This window comes from Ptychodera flava, unplaced genomic scaffold, assembly GCF_041260155.1.
Source record: "Ptychodera flava strain L36383 unplaced genomic scaffold, AS_Pfla_20210202 Scaffold_94__1_contigs__length_393698_pilon, whole genome shotgun sequence".
NCBI lineage: Eukaryota > Metazoa > Hemichordata > Enteropneusta > Ptychoderidae > Ptychodera > Ptychodera flava.
This window is the reverse complement of record NW_027248416.1, coordinates 152,570-171,396: the sequence shown is the minus strand read 5'-3', so window position 1 is coordinate 171,396 and position 18,827 is coordinate 152,570. Positions and strand designations below refer to the sequence as shown.

Here is an 18,827-nt window from a genome sequence, read left to right as displayed (position 1 = left end):
ATATATATATATATATATATATATGTATGTATATATATATATATATGTATATATATAAGCCTTAGCGGGAATACTGTGTGTATATATATATATATATATATATTATATATATATATAATATATATATATATATATATATATCAAGATGTTTTGTGTTTTTTTGATATATATGATATATATATATATATATATATATATATATTATATATATATATATATATATTATATATATATATATATATATTGACAGATCAATAGATATTATTTCTCTAATAGCAGTAATATACCTTGAAAACTTTCCATTGTTACCAAACACTTCTTTCTACTTTATTACATAGAATATCACAAAAGAGAGAGACCTGTGATTGGAACTGAGAGGAAAGGAGCATCCACTGTGGCATTTCACTTTAAGGTAATTATGGAGGGAGGAATGGTAGAGAGATGTTTGGGGAGGGAGGGAGGGAATGAGAGAGAGAGAGAGAGAGAGATGAATGAAAAGAGGGAATGTGGGAATAGAGGAGTGATCAATATACCGTAGGATGGATATGCCTTGTGAAGGTTCCATTGACTGAAGATTTGACTTTGACCCACCTTTCCTTGATAGAACTCCCTGGCAGAGTTAATGGACAAGATGACATACTCTTCACCGCATTTCATACGTTGTATCAAACCCTGCATTGGCAAGGCACCCAACTCATTTACACCGGAGTATGTGATTGCACAGCTGAGGTACACAGGTGTGCTGAAAACTACAAAGATAAGAAGACAAGGCTACCCAATGAGAATCACTTTTGAAGAATTTTTAATGAGGTATTATGATGGTGTGGTCATGTTAACGCAAGAAAAATTTTCAGTGTGTTCAAGACAGTCGTGCTGTTATTTTATGCAAAAAAATTCCTTAGCGGTCAAACTTATTTAGTATCTCAGTATTAAATTAAACAAAAAAAGTTTGCTATCATTGCATCAAGTAGTGCTAGCCAGCTCTCTAGACTATTGTTAATGCTTGTCCTTTATTGCGCACCAATAGTGAAGAGATTTTAGTTAAGAAAAGAAAAGAAAGCAAAAAATAAAAAGAACCAGGACCTATTAATGATAGATGGCAGTTTGGATGGAGAGTTAACCTTTGCCCATAAAGTTTTTAGTTCATTTGCATGTTGGATTTATGGTATTTTAATCTTTAGAGAAAGTTTGGGGAACTTTTGTATTTGAAACGATCATTTCTTGTTTCCAACCATCTTCGTGTTCACTTTTCTAACAAATATTAACCCTTTGAACCGGCTCGGAACAGAAATGTCCGATGACGTCATAGAGTACCAGGGGTCAGGGTGCAAAGGGTTAAATTCATCCTTGCTTATGTGATTTAAAAGTGACTTTTTCCTTATTTTTGTTTTCTTAATTGTTTCTTTTGTATAGATATGGAGTTTTGAAGTTTAGTCTGGTACCATGGAGTCGTAAGATGTCTGATATAGACATGTGTATCACAATATTGAAACATTGTAAACTGAAAGATTTGCAGGTATGGAGTCAAGTCAAAGAGTGACATTTCAAGAAACATTATCAATCTGTCAGAAATATTAGAGAAAAAAAGACCCACTAAAATGGTGATAATTTTGCAATGTTTGCAAAAATATTCTGGTGATTATTGCATAATATTTGCAAGAGGCATTTCTATGATATGAGTGGTATCTGTTCTGGTTTACTTCAAAATATTTCAATTCTTTTCTATCCGTGATCAGCTGTCATTTCCTGTGCGATTTCTTCCATTTTAGAAAAGCTTATGTTGTAAAATATCAAGAAAATTTGATTTTTAAATAATATGATATTCGTCAAATTTTCCCATTTTTAGTATGATTTTCAAGTCCAAATATGATGATGCGATGAATATATCCCTTCCCCCCCCCCCCCCCCTCGTCTGTTTTGACCTTGCTGGCCAGGTTTAGGGTTGGATTCACTCAGACAGATATCCAGACTACCAAACTTTGAAATGACAATTTTCGCTTACCACTTGTGGGGGCTCATTTTGAAGCTTATGGAAATAAATACAGTTTTCAACCATCTAATATTTTTGAAAAATCTGATATTTGTGAAAAATCAAAAAGTTTATTTTTCCTCATGTCATCATGTTGACACGGGGATGATGGCAATCTTGAATTTCAAATGTCAGTATATATTGGCTAATTGTTTTCTATTGTACCAAATTTTGAATGGTAATCCTTGATTTTACTATGATTTCAAAATGGAGTGGTGTAAAGTTTCCATACAGACAGATTCAGCAAAAGTCAAAAGATTTCCATTTGGAGGTGCATGTTACCTTAATGAACATGGTTCATGTGAGTTCATCCCTTCTCTGATCGAAAAATTTCAAAAAAATTTCAAAACACAATTGGAGAAGCAAGACTGAACAAAACTGGGCCAGTGTAAAGTACAGTAAAATTTAACACTATCCTAGGGGGTATGTTTGTATAAATTCATCATGAACGGTTCCCTTAGGCAATACTGATTAATACAACATGAAAGCTTGACTCAATGTTCTTGACGTATGCTGTGGAAGATATTTCAAAAACTTAAAATATAGATGACTAATGATCTCTTCCTGTTTTCATCAGATTGGACGGACAAAGTGTTTTTGAAGTACTGGCATGTAGAGAAATTGAACCTAATTTGCGCCCTCGCAGAGCAGAAGGTTGTAGTCTGCCAAAAAGGTAAGCTGTTGACTGAAGTCAGAAATGAAACGCATGCTAAATAATTATAGGTTTCAGTGTCAATAAGCCACATAAAGTAAAATATTTACGTTTAGTTTTAGATTTAAGTTACATTTGTGAAAGACCAGGTTTTGTTTGCTGTAAGTAAACATGTGAGAAATTTTTGAGTTTTTGTGTATACACATTTAAGTTGAAAATCCTTGCACTGGTATGTAAACATCACTTTCGTATTTCACCGAATTTTCTTGTCTGGATTTATGATTAAATTAACTAGTTCAATGAAACTAAAAATTGACAAAACTTGGATGGACGTTCAATGACTTTGTTGTAGAAAAAACACCCAAACCCAGTTTTATTTTCTCACTGTTATATTTATATCCACACATGGAAATTACAAAACATATATCCTCAAAATGTTGAAGTTCTCCCACTGCTAGTCGCATGCTTACAATGCTTGCCATTCCTTTGACAGTTTACATACTTTTGTACAAGTGGCAAATATTTGTTTTCTATCAACTTGTTCATTTCCGATTACATGTTTCCCTTTTTAGACACGTGTCCTGTCTGTCCTTGACGAAACCTTCTTCGTTATTTGGCATTTCTGTCAAATTACCCATAATAGACTCTGAACTGGCTTGCTTGCAGCAGTAGCAACAAATCAATTGCCACTCAATTCCCAACAGCCATCAGAACAGTGCACTTGAATGTAAAAATTTGCAAAACATTTTCGTTTGAAATTACTGTTGTTAATTTCTGAGGTGTGGCTTCTTTTTGAATGTGTTTGTATGTGCATAATTATGTATTGAAATCATCAAATAAGTTCTCTTTCATGTCTTCCCCTCCTACCCCCCTCTACCTCACAGTGGTCAGGGGGTTCATCGGCAGGAGGAAGCTCTCTCGGCGACGTTCCCTCGTCAGAAGACAGCAGGTTTTCATCAGCAAGTTTCTAGCAGAGATTGAAGAGAGGCAGGCTCCGCTCCTCAAAGAGTTGGAATACTTGGAGGAATTTGACGTCGCCAGACACCTGGAGAAGCAGCTCATCGAAGTCGCTGAGGAGGAAGAAGAAAATATCAGGTGAGAGATCCTTGAACAGATGATGGATACTTGATAGCACTTTTGTGAACATTGGTTTCATTCCAATTTGAAAAATTTTGATTTTGATGGTCAAAACAAAACAATACTGGATCATTCAGTTCTGCATATGAAAGCATGATCAATTTTGAAGAAGGATGTGTATACACTTATGTATTTCTAATTGAACAAGTTTCTTTTTAATGGTTTCAAATAGATTTCTACTGTTAGAAAGATATGATCTTTCTTCTTTTGACTAGAACTTCAACACTGAAAATGACTTTCTTTCTCAAAATGTCTTCCAAAACACTGTGATTGGCCAATATCTGTGTGCATAATAACTTGTATACTTTCTTGCATGTATGTATTCAGATGATTTAAACTGGTGTTGACCTTGAAGCACTGTTTGTTGTTTATCAGAGAGTTCATTTCTCCAATGTTTGCATCTGTACAAACACTGTAATTGGTTTTTGGTTTTAAGAATACCGTCAATGGAGCGGGTGTTAGCTGGTGATCTTGGCCCATTTGACAATAATTGAGGTTATGGTGGTGAGCTTTCATGTTTAAAATGAAACTTTAAAAATGAGTAAAACAAAGTCACAAATGACATGATATTGATGAAAAATATTTAGAGGAAACATTTGAAGTCTTGATGGTAGTCAGTTTTTGTAATAGTCGTCTTTATTAATTGATCAAAGTGATAGAGAAAGATTTTAATATTAGGTATACCAGGCAAGTCAAGGGGAAGAACATGATGGTCAATGTTGTAGAGTATAATCTTGACCGTCATTGGATGTGTAGATGGTCACAATGCAGATAATGCTGTAGAGTATCTCATTCCCTTCGCCACAATGGTTTGACCCAAAACTCATCATTTTCAATGGTGAAGTATAGACCTGTTCACATGCGAAAGGGATGATGTAAAATGTGCTCATCCTACTCCGTTGCAACTTCCCATTTAGAAAAAGTGGTATAATACTTTTGTTGAAATGATGTCATAATTATTTACAAACAAAGCATTGCCCTTTCAATCTATTTTCAACATGAAACAAGATGTAATTTTACTCTGAAATGTCCGATTGCAATTTTTATGAAAAAGCTACCTTAAGTTTCAGTATCTTAAAATTCTCTTCCTATCATACTTAATGAAAGAATTTGTCATTCACAAATTTACGATAAAAAAAACAATAACTGGTTTCCAAATCATGAATGAGGTTGGTTGTAGTTCGTTTCAGAAAAAAAAGAAATTTCATTAAGTTGAAGTGGAACAAAGGTTGTCCAGGTTTGGTGCTGTGAACAATGCCTAAAATCAATACTAAAGAGTGTTCAATTGTCGGCCATGTGTGGCATAAAGGTTGATTGGTACTTCAGTGCATATGGCACCCTGGTTTTTATGCTCAGTGTTCTAGTCACCAATGCAACAGACTGATGTTACTAGGCACATGTCAGGTTGCAGCTCATCCTGGGAATTCTCATCTAGAACTTGTGAGTTACATGTCATGACCTTTTTTGGAATTTCTGGGTTATCTGTAAAATAGGGTTTCATTTTGTGTTTGTGTGAGGACTGTAAAGAAGCCAGAGATTTCATAATCATGTGGGCACTGTGTGTAAATAAATTCATAGGAACACCAGTCATACTTTTATTTACCTTCTGTGAATGATGTAGACAGACCCTTAGGGATGCCTTTTCAAATACAGTCACAGGACCTGCCTGTGAGAAATTTAGCATATCTTACCAAAATGTAGTTGTTGAACAGGGAAGCCATGCAAGTTCAATTCGTAGAATAGGAATATATTTCATACCGTATGCATTGTCAATAGAACTGGTCTTTTCCAATTTTCAGGGCACAGAGTGAGAATTCAGTTTTTTCCTTAACAGATTTCAAAGGGTTCATTGAAGGATTGATGTAGATGGAATGCACACATTGAATATTCTAAACTCTGTATTTGGATAATTAAAAATTTAATTGCGTCATGGTGTTTCCATTGTTGCAATAATTTAGTGTTGCAGTTATCTTTCTTACCGCTTGCACTACAGTCTGTCAAAAAATAAACCATTATGATCAAATAAGTTTATTGGGACATTTGATCAAGTCACATTGATTTCCATATCAAGGAGACGGCAAACATGTCTTTTTGCCATCACTATCCTGTATCCCTTTCCATGACAGCACTCTATAAAAGAAAATCATTTCACATTTTGAAAATGTCAATCAAAAGTAAACAACGCTAACAGTCTCTCTATCTGTGGTTTGCGTACACTTATCCATGATTTGTGTAATAGGATCATCATCATACACCTATGTTTTTATACTAAGTTGCAAACCTTTATTATCAAGACTGGAAGCCAGTTAAATCCAATTTTCTGTTTTTGAAACACCACATTTTCATTTTCCATCATTTTAATTTTTCTCAGTACCCTTGGATACCAGACATATTCACACTTTCAGACTTGAATACATCAGAGACATCAAGGTATTCTTAGTTTCATTGCTCCCCTTTAATTGTTATTTTTATAGTCAGACATCTGGTAAAAAAGGTCACAACACTTGCTGTATTTATCAATTGATCTTGAATCTGGAAATAGCTCATTTCCTGTGTGACAATTTTTTTCCTCCGGAAAATCAGATAAACAACCTAATCCAATGTAGAGAGTAATCCTTCCATATTTTTCCATGCAACTGGAGTCCTGAGCACGGAATTTTCTTCCATGGACCATGCCCAACATGATCAAAAGACTGGCTAAGATTATGCAATGGTGTGTGGTTTTTGCCTATTGCTACTAAAATAATTGTTAAAAAAAATTAACTTAATTTCCTTTATATTACCAAGGTAAATATGAGGAATACATTAAATGAACACGCTTATTGAAATGTGATAACTGATAATTACAAAGTCAAATGTAACCTCAGAGATGTGTATTGTGTGAGCTGAGCACTGTTGAAGTTTCGTCAGTTTCTACCCGTATTTCACAGCAAATGAAGAAAGAAAAATATGGATTACAACATACTTCCATCGATAGACATCATGAAAGAACGATAACACTTGTTTCAACACCTCAAAGAACGCAACATTAACCCTTTCACCCCCAGCTCCCTGTATACGGGTCCAACTTTAACCATAGAAAACAATGGATTTGGGACAAACCATGAGGGTGAAAGGGTTAAAGTGTTTGCTTGAACTCCCATGTGTTTCATTACTGGTGCGAAACTTCAACATAGCGCTAATGGAAATTGAGCAGACATGATGCATCATGTTATCCTGAAAAATCAGGCTGGGCTCGCCAGAATATTACCTTGATTTGAAACTTTCATCCAAATTGGTTGATTGACGATTGCCCCAGTACGAGCGCTAACACTGATAAATATGGTACTTGATCCTACATCCCCATTTCCCTATATATGGTTCCATCCACTCTATTTCAGACAGTGAAGATGAACAAAATATACTGGCGAAAGGGTTAATACATGGCCATGCAGCTGTTCAGGTAATCTTCCAGGAGATCGTAAGATATTGAAAAGATGTCAAAATAAACTCATTATTGTTTTTCTGTATTTTTTCTAACCGGAGATTGTCTCTGAAGAAGGATAAACCAGTTCCAGAAGAGAGAATATACTACCTGCCACCTGACCCAAGTGATCACATTTACTCACGGAATATAGTACGGTCTTCCAACGCTGCAGTACAGGATAAACAGGAACCCATATATTCAACAAGCATTTCATCATTGAGCTCAGTGCAACCAACAACACAGACTAAAGCCATTTACGATGACACAAGCATCCCAAACCAGGTGACTTGACTCGCTCCCAACCATCCATACACGATATTAGACCACCTCCATCACCAAAGGAAGCGGAGGCGTTGCTGACAATATTATTACCACCAAGTCCGACAAGAGCAGCTGGCCTTGTTAAAGCAGTAACAAGGGTATCCCACCACCTCCCCCACCGGAAAATGCTATGGGTGGTGTCCATGCGGCTCAAAGGACCTCACAGCACCCTCCCCCAAATCGTGAGGGCAGCTACAAGGATATCCACCACCTCCCCCACCAGATATCCCATTTGGTGGTGTCATAACTGCCAGGGGGAGTTTTCCACACCCTCCTCCAGGTCGTGAGGGCAGCTACAAGAAAAGATGGGAGAGTGGGGAAAAAAGAATGTACAATGGATCGTATAAAAAAGATAAAGTACCTCATCGATCTTCCAGACATCATCCCTTATCAAATGGTCCACCACGATGTATTTTTGTGCACCATTAACCATGCAGTGTATTTTAGTTTAAGATGTCAAGTTAGGTAAGGATTCGAAAGGAATAGTCAAGTTCACCACAGTTTAACTTTATCTCTTGTGTGATCATCTTTGTCCAGATGTGGATGCACCAGCTGTTCTGGAAGAAAACAATGTTTACTTTTCCATGTAGGCTTTCTGAGTTGATGATTGTATGTTGAAATTTCTCCATGTATCTGGTGTATGGGCTAAGTGTAAACATTGGTTGCATGTTATGTATTTCAATCTATGTCAAATATTGTACATGAAAAAATCAAGAACAGGTTGCTGTGTGCTTGTAAAAGATAACATATTTGTCAATACATAAACTTCCTTGCAGATTGATTGTCTTAAAGATTATCACAGAAGTAGAAAAGGGAAAAAACTAATCAAATTGCTGTAACATATTCACTCTCAGTGCCTGTGTAGGCCTATACTTAACTATTTTATCATTACATTCAGCTGTTTGTTATATCTTTATCACTCTCCATGGGCCAAGGCACACTTGGGGTCAATGTCATCACTCTGTGCCAGTCTGTGTATGTCAGTCTGTCTGTATATGTATGTCCATGTTTCATACAATTGTTGACTTGTTTGATAAATATATGGGAGCGAACAGTGATGTTGTCACCATTTTTTTGTATACATGACATTTCTACCCAAATTACCCCTCTGGTTGGTCAAATTTTGCACTTAGCACTGAACTTTGCAGCTTTCTTTAGAATATATGTTCATGGGTTTTAACCGATCCACTGAGACTGAGCATTTTTGCATGTGAACAAGTTGTCATGGCAACACCAATGATGAAACGATACCACAACAGCAAATGGCAATTTCTCCAAATCATTGTCGCAAGAGACTCCAATGGTGATCTATAAAGGATATTAATTCATGGATTTTTAATATTTCTTATTTCAGATAATTCAAGCCACAAGCAAATGATACACAGTCTGCCTTGCTACGAGAAATCAATGGTCCCATGTTTGAAGAAATTCAGGCAAAGGTGAGCGGAAAGCGATCACAGAATTGAACAACCATCATGAGTTTTGAAATGCAGTTGGTTGCTTTCATTGCCTAAATCTTGTCAGAATGCCACATGTTATATATGTTGAGGTAGAATATGCCTCAGAGACAGATATTTGGACTCTCAAACTTCTCCTTTTTTTCTGATATACCACTTGTGGGGGTTCATTTTAAAGCTCTTTGTGTAAGAAAACTTTTCTTAGCTTGGTATTTGAAATTCAAAATTTTATTTTTCTCCATAGAGTTAACACTGAGATGTGCAACCATTTTGAATTTCAAATATCAGTAAACCTTGGTAACTAAGTACCAAAATTTGCATGTTGACCCCAAACTTTTATTCTTGATTTTGAAAGAGAATGGTTGAAAGATTCCTTAAAGAAAGTTTGAGCAAAAGATTGAGTCTTTCATTTTGAGTTGTATAATACCTTAATGTGTAATGCATTGACGAATGAATAGAAATACAGACCATAGTTCTACTGTTCAACGATGACATTGCATAGAACTCAATGCAATTTGTGACTGGAGTACATACTCTTTTCGTTAACCTGTTCACATCCCCGTTTCCTGTTAAAGAGTCCACAATTACCATTGATAACAATGGCTTTTGGGCTAAACCATGCCGTGAAAGGGTTAAGGAAGTGAAGAAGGTGAAGAAGTCGAAGATTTGCTTGTAATCTCAAACAATTGCTGACTGTATTCTGAAAAGTTAATTTATTTTTCTGTTAAAATTTTGACAGGGGCGATACGGATCCTGACAGCAGCTGCAGTGAGCAGGACACAGACTCCACCAGTCTTAGCAAAAGTACTGATGATGAAATAGAGACTGATCCAGACAGCGTCGCGACACTCACAACACCGGGTGACTCACCAGCCATCCACAATTAAGAAAGTGCCCCCTCCGGTCGCCGTCAAGCCAAAGAAATCACCAACAGCCAGTGCAGAACCCTCGCCGTTCTCAACGATAATAGTACCGGTGCTGTGATGGATATGCCACTGGGGAAAAAGATTGAGAAGATCCCAATCACGGATGACATGCCAGAATGGAAAAAAGCATTATTTGCCAGAAAAATAAAGAATTAGAGGTAGGACTATGAAGACATTGAAAATGAGGTATACCTTGGTTTTCAACTCAGTACCATTGACTTTTTTAAAACCCCATACATGTGATGCATCATTGTGTAAACAAATCAAAAGGCCGATCTAACAATACATTAATTTAAAGGACTGAAAACTGACAACGTCAAAACAAATTTCTGATCAGCTCTGTGTCAATATACCAAGGATAACAAGGAATTTTGTGAATTGACCCTTACAATGTTGTATGTTATGATTTTTGTAAGTATTACTTATTGAGTGCAAAAGTCTGGCTTCACACAGATCCAATACATGATATCGTAGCGATGTCTGTGTGTCCGTGTGTCTGTCTGTCTGTCTGTCTGTTGGTCCGATATCTCAAAACGGCTTATCAGAATCAAATCTGGTATATAGTTTCAGTTAGCAATGGCAAGAACTGATTAGTTTTTGGTGGGTCTGGCTTGCATACTTTTTGCTCATTTGCATAATTAATGATTTTAGAAAAAACGGATATTCATTAAAAACAACTACACACAATTTGATGAGATTTGCTACAAATGTTTGATCACACCAAGATATATCAGCATGGGAACCATTAAGGGGTGACATGAAAGAGAGCTGCTAATTTGCATATTTAATGAACTTTCCTAATTAGGGATATATGTCTGATTGACTCAATCAAAATCGACCAAACTTGGTATGTATATTAAAGATACTATGATTTAACATTATTGAAAGTCATTAAGCGTTTTAACTTTGGCCAATTCCTAATTTACATATTTAATGAACTTTGCTAATTAGAGATATATATTTAAATTGACTGGACCAAAGTTGATGAAACTTGCTACCAGCATGCGAAATTAACGCTGGTCCGCTGGTCCGAGACCAACAGAATCCAGACAGACCAGTATTTTTTCCAGACCACTGGTCCTTCGGACCAGCGCAAAATTCACATAATAATTTTGAAAACTGAATTTGTTTGGCTATGTATCCAACTATTTGTAGGTCCGATTCCCGTTTGCATGAGTGTTTTTCCTAGTTTTGCTACTGCAGTACCTAATGAATTACAAACTCTTTGTACAGAGAACGACAGCCGCGACAGCTAAAACTTTTAAAAATAACGCACGCAATTGGCTGATTTCACGTGCAGACTATTATTTTGACCAATCACAATTCTTGATACTAGCAAAGTTTGTTAGAAAGGTAATAGGTCTTGCAAGTCTGCTGTCACACTCGCGACCTGACTACGCTGTTTCGGATCACCCTACCAATACGTGGCGTGTTTTTTTAAGGGTGTGAGCCCCCAAAGAAGAATACAGAAACAAACGACAAGGAGAAGCACGAAGGAAATATGAGGCCAAAGAAAAAAACTATGTGCTGTTCCATAACCAACCTACCCTATTTTTTGCCTGCCGACCCTAAACTTTTTAGAGCTACGTAAACACGGAAGTAAAAAAAGAAAGAAAAAAACCGTAAAATCACGTGTTCGTTACCTGGCATTTGATTTTTGCTTGAACGAGGATGTCTTTATGTTTTTTTCCTTTCATATGTATGATACATTTCTATGGAAATGTGGCCAGTGTTTGACCGCCCTGAACCCCTGAAAAGTGCATATTTAAAAATAAAAATATTTTGGAAAAAATCCCTGCCGACCTACCTACCCTATTTTTGAAAACCATGTTATCGGAACAGCACAATTTATTTATTTATTTATTTATTTATTCATTTCTTGCCTAATCGAGAAAGACAAAACCGCAATCTTTTCAGCATGCATGGCAGAATGAGTTCTGCGACTGGTTGTTATTTGATAAGTCGAAGATGTATGTACTGCATGCCATGCCGACGAGCATATGGCAATCTCTGCCCATAAGGAAGTCGCATTCTGCTTCATCCTCCTACTTACCTGTCACTGTTACTTTTGGGTTATCTCATTTGCTGCCTTCCAGAACGAGGCAAAAATTTAAATACACGTGATCTCATCCCAGGCGGAAACCGCCATGAGATTCCATATTCAAACAGTTCTCATTTGCCTCGGTGTGTGTAAACACACCGTTTTTCAGCCTTCCAGTATATGGTATTTTGACGTCCGGTTTTTGCTCTACTGTTCCTTCCTTGGAGCGTGAGTTACGGTATCGTCTATTATTTCCTGTTTATTTATTCTCTTTAGCAGTCAGTTTCGCTTGATGGTAGTTTTTCAGGCCGTTTGAAAGTACTGCTGACATGTCAGAAGCTTTGTCTGGGAAATGGCATGACATTATTAACATTATTGGCAATGTGCTTGGCTGTACAAAAGATGATAGCAGTCATGGTCAACGTCAGTCTTTTTTACTTGGTGGAGATAGTACAGTTACAGGAGCTCCTCGTTTGCCCATTGAGGGACTGATTGCTCAAAGATGGACAGCTATTGAGAAGAGTTTGCCGAGTGTCTAAGTACACAAAGTCTGTAGACAAGAATTTCAGGTTCCTTGAAAAAGACTTTGAGGAGTTTGCCAGAGCGCCTAGTGTAGAGAGTTTTGTCCACACTAAATTGGCAGCTGATAAGAAACATTTTTCAGCTAAGGATTTGAGAGGTTTTACCCATAAGGCTGATCTTGGACATCTTATGGTAGATAAAGCTCTCAGAGTTTTACTGAGATGCATTTTACATTCATTGTTGGCAACCGCTTTTGTACATACGGCAGTTTCGCCATGTTCTAATATTTCTGATGACCAATTGTCTAAGGGTTTGGAATTTTTGCAGTTTTCTCTAACTTCTTCAGCAGATCAACTCTTGCGTGCCATTGCTTTGTCAGTTTCTGCCAGAAGGGAATTATTCCTTGATCAGATGGATTTTCCTACAAGATCAACTCGGAATCGTTTGACTAAGCTTCCTATTCGGGGTGATAAACTCTTCCATGGAGAAGTCTCAGATATTTTTCACCAGGAAGCTGAAGCAGCTAGAGATGTTAGGGAAATAGTCTCCCTTTCTAGACCACGTCAGGGAGTTAAGCGACCTGCTTCTTTTCAGCCCAAGTCGCAGCCTTCCGCTAAACTTAACAGACTTTCTGTCAAGAGTTCTGTTTCTGCTACACCTAGTAATTACTTTAAGGGTAAAAGGGATAAGAAGAGCTTTAGACCACCAGTGCCGCCCTTTCCGGGTAAGCCCAGAGACCATTCTTTTAAACAATGACGGTTTGCCAGGGGCTCAGTGTGTAAATCTAGCACAGTTAAATATTCAAATTCCTTTTCCGGAGGTGCCAGTAGGGGGAAGATTATCTCTTTTCAGTCAGCACTGGGCCAAGATAACCAACGACCCGTGGGTTTTAGGGGTAGTTTCAGAAGGTTATCGCTTGGAATTTCTTCAAGTTCCCCTCTTACAATCAAGGTTATAATTTTCCTCTTCCGTCGGATTTAGGGAAGAGAAACGCTATCCTTCAGGAAATAGCATCATTAATCTCAAAGAGGGCTATCGAGCCTGTCACAGACAGATCAAAAGATTTTTACAGCTCAATGTTTCTAATTCCAAAGAGATCAGGGGGTTGGAGACCAATTTTAAATCTCCGCCCATTAAACCATTTTCTCAAAAAGAAACACTTCAAGATGGAAACTCTACGTTCAGTTTTATCAGATCTGTCAAAAGGGGATTATGCAGTTTCAATCGATCTAACAGACGCTTATCAACATATCCTTATTCACCCAGACTGCAGACATTTTCTCAGGTTTGCAGTGCAGGGCAAGGTGTTTCAGTTTCGGACACTGCCTTTCGGTCTGTCGTCAGCACCCCGTGTGTTTACCAAGGTCACAGCAGTTTTGGGTGCCTTTCTTCGAAAGCAACAAATTTATGTCCACATGTATCTGGACGATTGGCTAGCCAGGCAGACGCAGATCAGGTTATTGCAGCGGGATACAGCACGTATTTTAAGGACAGCTGTCAGTCTAGGCTGGCTACCAAACGAAAAGAAGTCAGAACTTTGCCCCAGTCAGAGCATTCATTATATAGGGGCGAAAATAGATTTGGAGGAAGGGATTGCTACTCCAATGCCAGAGCGTTTTCAAGCTATTTGCGAAATGGTAAGTCATCTCTTGCCCGGCAGTTTTCAGACGGCGAGGCACTTTCTTCGCCTCCTAGGTCTTATGGCATCTTGCGTTCAGCTCATTCCTTTGGCAAGGTTGAACATGAGGCCAGTTCAAATTTTCCTTCTGTCTCAATGGAGACCACATCAGAATCCTCTCAGTCATCCTATAAGGGTAGACGCTCTGTTAACACAGCATCTTCATTGGTGGACCAACAGAGTCCATTTTTTCAAGGGAGTTTCACTGTCCCTGGAGCCCCCAGAGTTAACAATAACAACGGATGCTTCAATACATTCCATTTCAGGAGTTTGGTCAGTAGCCCAGAGACAAGAGCACATAAACTTTCTCGAGCTTCAGGCAGTATGGGAAAGTTTAAAGGCCTTCGTCCCTCATATCTTAGGGAGATTGGTTCTTGTAAGGTCAGACAATTCAACCATAGTATCATATTTGAACAAACAAGGGGGGACACGGTCTCCATCTCTCTGCATCCTCACTTGGCATCTAATGAATTGGTGCATTATCAGAAATATCAGGATCAGGGCAGCTCACATACCAGGCAGGTGCAATCTGATAGCAGATGCTCTGTCCAGAAGACGACCTACTATCCCAACAGAGTGGATGTTAAAACATCAGATGGTAGAGTCCCTTTTCAAGGTGTTAGACAGGCCTCATATAGATCTGTTTGCAACCGCACACAATGCCCATCTGCAGGTGTATTGTTCTCCAGTTCCAGACCAAAGAGCAGAGGCAGTGGATGCCTTTTCAGTTCCCTGGACAAACATGTTTGCGTACGCGTTTCCTCCAGTGTCTCTGATTCCTAGAGTTCTTAGCAAGATGAGACATGAGGAGTGTGTTGTCATTCTGATAGCGCCGAATTGGAAAAGACAACTGTGGTTTCCTCGATTGCTGGAGTTGCTAATAGAAATTCCAATAAAGCTACCAGAGACCCCAGACATTCTGAGCCAACCGTTGTCGGGTTTTCTTCACCCAGATCCATCAGTCCTCCAGTTGACTGCTTGGAAACTGTCAAGAAACGTTTTTGCTCAGAGGGATTTTCAGCGAGAGCTGCAGAATATGCAGCGAACTCTCGTAGATCATCAACCATTAAATCATACTATTACAGGTTCAGAGTATTCAGTGATTGGTGCAAAGAACATGATGTGGATCCCATGCATCCACCTCTAAGTTCTGTGGGTGATTTTCTGGTTTTTCTTTTTGAGGCTAGAGGTCTAAAGCCCCAAACTATTTCAACATATCGTTCAGCGTTGAGTTCTTTCCTTCCGAGTTATGGTGAACATAGTGTAGGTCAGCATCCTCTTTTGGATAGTCTGATTAAAGGGTTTTTTGTTAAGCGTCCTCCTCAGAGGAGACTTTTGCCTTCTTGGAGTCTTCCATTAGTGTTGGACTCATTTAAGCCAGCTCCTTACGAGCCTATTAGTGAATCTTGTTTGAAGTATTTAACTATGAAGACTGTTTTTCTCATAGCTGTGGCATCTGGGCGTAGACGTAGTGAGATTCATGCTTTGTCTATCAACAGTGCTTATCTCAGATGGGAGCCTACAGGTGTTAGATTGTTGCCTAGGGCAGGTTTTCTGTCAAAGAATGAATCTGTATCTCGTGTTGGTACAGAGATATTCATTCCGAGTCTTGAAAATATTTCAAGTGATCCTCAGGATAAACTTATTTGTCCTTGTAGGGCTCTTCGTTACTACATTAAGATGACTGCACAACTTCGTGGTAATACAGAACAGTTGTTCATTAAGGTGTCTCCAGGTCAACATGGTCCAGTGTCCAAGGACACTATTTCTAGATGGTTAAGGGATACAATCCAACTTGCCTATGATTCTTCCGATGGCCATTGTAGACTTGTACATTCCATCAGAGCACATGATACGCGAGCTATGGCTGCCTCGTGGGCTTTGTTTAAAGGAGTGTCAGTGGATGACATTTGTAAAGCTGGTTTTTGGGCTTCTCCAAATACCTTTATTAACTTTTACCTCAAGGATGTGCCTATGGAAGCTAGTTTTGCTTTAGGTTCTTTGAGGTGTGGTTCTACCTAGGTTGGGAGTATTTGTTTGACATACCCTCCTCCAATTAAGCTTTGGATTCTGTGTAACCCAAAAGTAATAGTGACAGGTAAGTAGGAGGATGAAGCAGAATGAAAGTTTCCCCCAGGAAACATCTTTCTGCGAGAACTCCTACTTACCTGTCACTCCTCCCTCCCTCCTCCCCACTATTTTGATAGTCTATTATGGAGGTTGAGAACTGTTTGAATATGGAATCTCATGGCGGTTTCCGCCTGGGATGAGATCACGTGTATTTAAATTTTTGCCTCGTTCTGGAAGGCAGCAAATGAGATAACCCAAAAGTAAAAGTGACAGGTAAGTAGGAGTTCTCGCAGAAAGATGTTTCCTGGGGGAAACTTTCATTTCCTGCCATGCCAGCTGGTCTTATGTAAGGAATGGAACATTTGATATTCAGGAGGGGGTAGGGGCTAGAAGATTGATGAGGTAGCATTACTTTTTACCAGATCCCTTGTACATTTTTTCCCACTCTTTATTTTTTCGCCATTCTCCCACCTTTTTTTTTTGTCAAGCTTCTCTGGCTAATTTTTTTGTTGACTTTTGCTTATATTTAGGATCTGCTTGTCCCATTGCTATAGAAGTTCATACGTATGCATGTTCCTAAAGATGACCTCCAGTACCTAAGTTGCAGACCTTATTTGCTTTAGTCTTTCTTCTTTTTCTGGTTTAAATATTTCTTGAGTTTACCAATTCAAACCGAATGTGAGCACACTGTCCTTGACGGTATTTTTTCTGGTTGTACTGTGCGGAAATCATTGTCATAACATTCAACGTAGAATTTTCCTACACTGAACAGATAGAAACAACATTTATTGTTGATCTTTGGTACCCATACTGGTATGTACCAATTCTGATCAAATGTGAGCGACACCGTATAATTGCGGTTTTTTTTATTTTTTGCTTGGACCTGGTAAATTATATAATGTTTACCTTGAATGATACTGATTATTAGAACCCGTTTTGATGTCGTATTGATATGTATTTGCAGTGATCAAGTGACGTCTGAAGCAATTGCATTGTGGGAAGGATGCCAGTTGTATTACTACAGATGTATTGCACGCAGTGCAACCATGCATGCTGCAATGGTGACGCCATCAAAGGTAGGAAATACATCAAAAGATCTTACTTAAATCGTCAGGATGATAAAACAGGCATAACTTTGACATTTGTAATCATATTGACATCTTTTTTTGAAATAAGTATTTCAGTTCAGATCGATAGCTTTTCTGGTGACGATAAATTTTTTAATGACAGCCAATATGTTACCAGAAGAACTGTCATTAATTCAAGTCCCTCATTTCAGGAACTTGGTGTCAGTAATATTGATAGATGTAAAGGCTTTTCAGAACATCTTATAAAACTATGTCACAAACAGAGAGAAGATCTTGCAGAAATTGTCGAAGGAGCAACATCAATAATATCTAAGAGTAGTACATCAACATTGTCTTATTCCTTAAATGAGTCTTAAATGAATCTTAAGTTAGTATGTGCCTCAAAAGTGAAAGACTTCAACTTTTTCTTTAAACTTTCCTCAATGAAACTTTCAACCATTCTCTTATTAAATCAAGAATAAAATCAGGAGTCACAATGCAAAGTTTGGAACTAGAGAAACAAATTGCCCAACATTTTATAGCAATTCTTGATGTTCAAATTTGCCACTATTCTGAAAAACTAAGACAGTAAAACTTTTTTTCCCTCCAAGAGCTGTGACCTGTTCACCCCAATTCCCTTTAATCAGGTCCAAAGCCTCCATTGATAACAATGGGTTCAGGCCGAACCATTGTGTAAAAAGGTGAAAATGATCCCCCACAAGTGGTAGATTAGAAGAGAATTGTAAAAAGTTGTGAGTCTGAATATCTGTCTTTGAGGTGCATTCTGCCTTAAATAGAAAATCTCTTTTTTTTTCCAGAAATCACCTGAGCACTTTAGAAAATCCTCAATGAGTCCAGAGTACAACAAAAGCTGTAGACAACTTGGCTGTGGTGACATATGACACAATTCCATCTCAAAAGGAAGTCTGTCAATGGATCAGAGATGGTAAATAGATGGCAGACATGTCTGTGGACACATTGCAGCAGTTTGAACTGATATTACAGTGTTGTCCTGAGAAGAGAGTTTATTCCGTGTATCCGTCACCAATTCCACAGTGTGACATGTCTGACATGGAATTAGCGATGAAAGGTGACAGTACATGGACCGAGGTGTTTCAGGTTTCTACAGGTCAGTACAGCCTTTAACCGCCAATGCAATCTGAAAAAAAAACTGCAGCCATTCCAAAATGAGTGCTGATTTTTACCTTCTCGTGTCTATTTATAGACAGAGAAGGTATTAGAGTTGAAAACCAGTATGCTGCTGTCAATGACTTCCGTCTGTCAAGACTTCCGTCTGTCAAGATCCGTTGACGTCATGCCATTGTGATGGGTCATATCATAAACGGTGGGGGTGTTCATGGCTCAGGTTGAGGTGTGGGAGAACGATTTTGAGCTATGACAAAAATCAAAAGGGCTTTAGCGGCATAGCCACAGTGTAAGCCTTTCTCCAAGGTATCTTAG

The 18,827-nt window shown here is 38.2% G+C and overlaps 3 long non-coding RNA genes across 4 annotated transcripts; all 3 read left to right on the top strand.

Moving 5' to 3' along the window:
- The first annotated feature begins 337 nt into the window (after nucleotides 1–337).
- LOC139129124 (uncharacterized) lies at nucleotides 338–1,516 on the top strand. Its single transcript, XR_011551523.1, has 3 exons — nucleotides 338–412; nucleotides 605–810; nucleotides 1,414–1,516. It is a non-coding gene; the product is annotated as an uncharacterized lncRNA (long non-coding RNA).
- A 1,093-nt stretch (nucleotides 1,517–2,609) lies between these two features.
- Nucleotides 2,610–8,068, top strand: LOC139129136 (uncharacterized). The gene is made up of 3 exons (XR_011551529.1): nucleotides 2,610–2,702; nucleotides 3,566–3,776; nucleotides 7,344–8,068. It is a non-coding gene; the product is annotated as an uncharacterized lncRNA (long non-coding RNA).
- Nucleotides 8,069–9,806: 1,738 nt separating this feature from the next.
- Nucleotides 9,807–18,482, top strand: LOC139129132 (uncharacterized). Of its 2 annotated transcripts, XR_011551527.1 has the most exons (4): nucleotides 9,807–10,146; nucleotides 17,264–17,375; nucleotides 17,579–17,702; nucleotides 18,185–18,482. It is a non-coding gene; the product is annotated as an uncharacterized lncRNA (long non-coding RNA). The 2 variants fall into 2 exon arrangements; XR_011551528.1 differs by lacking the exon at nucleotides 17,579–17,702.
- Nucleotides 18,483–18,827: the final 345 nt, after the last annotated feature.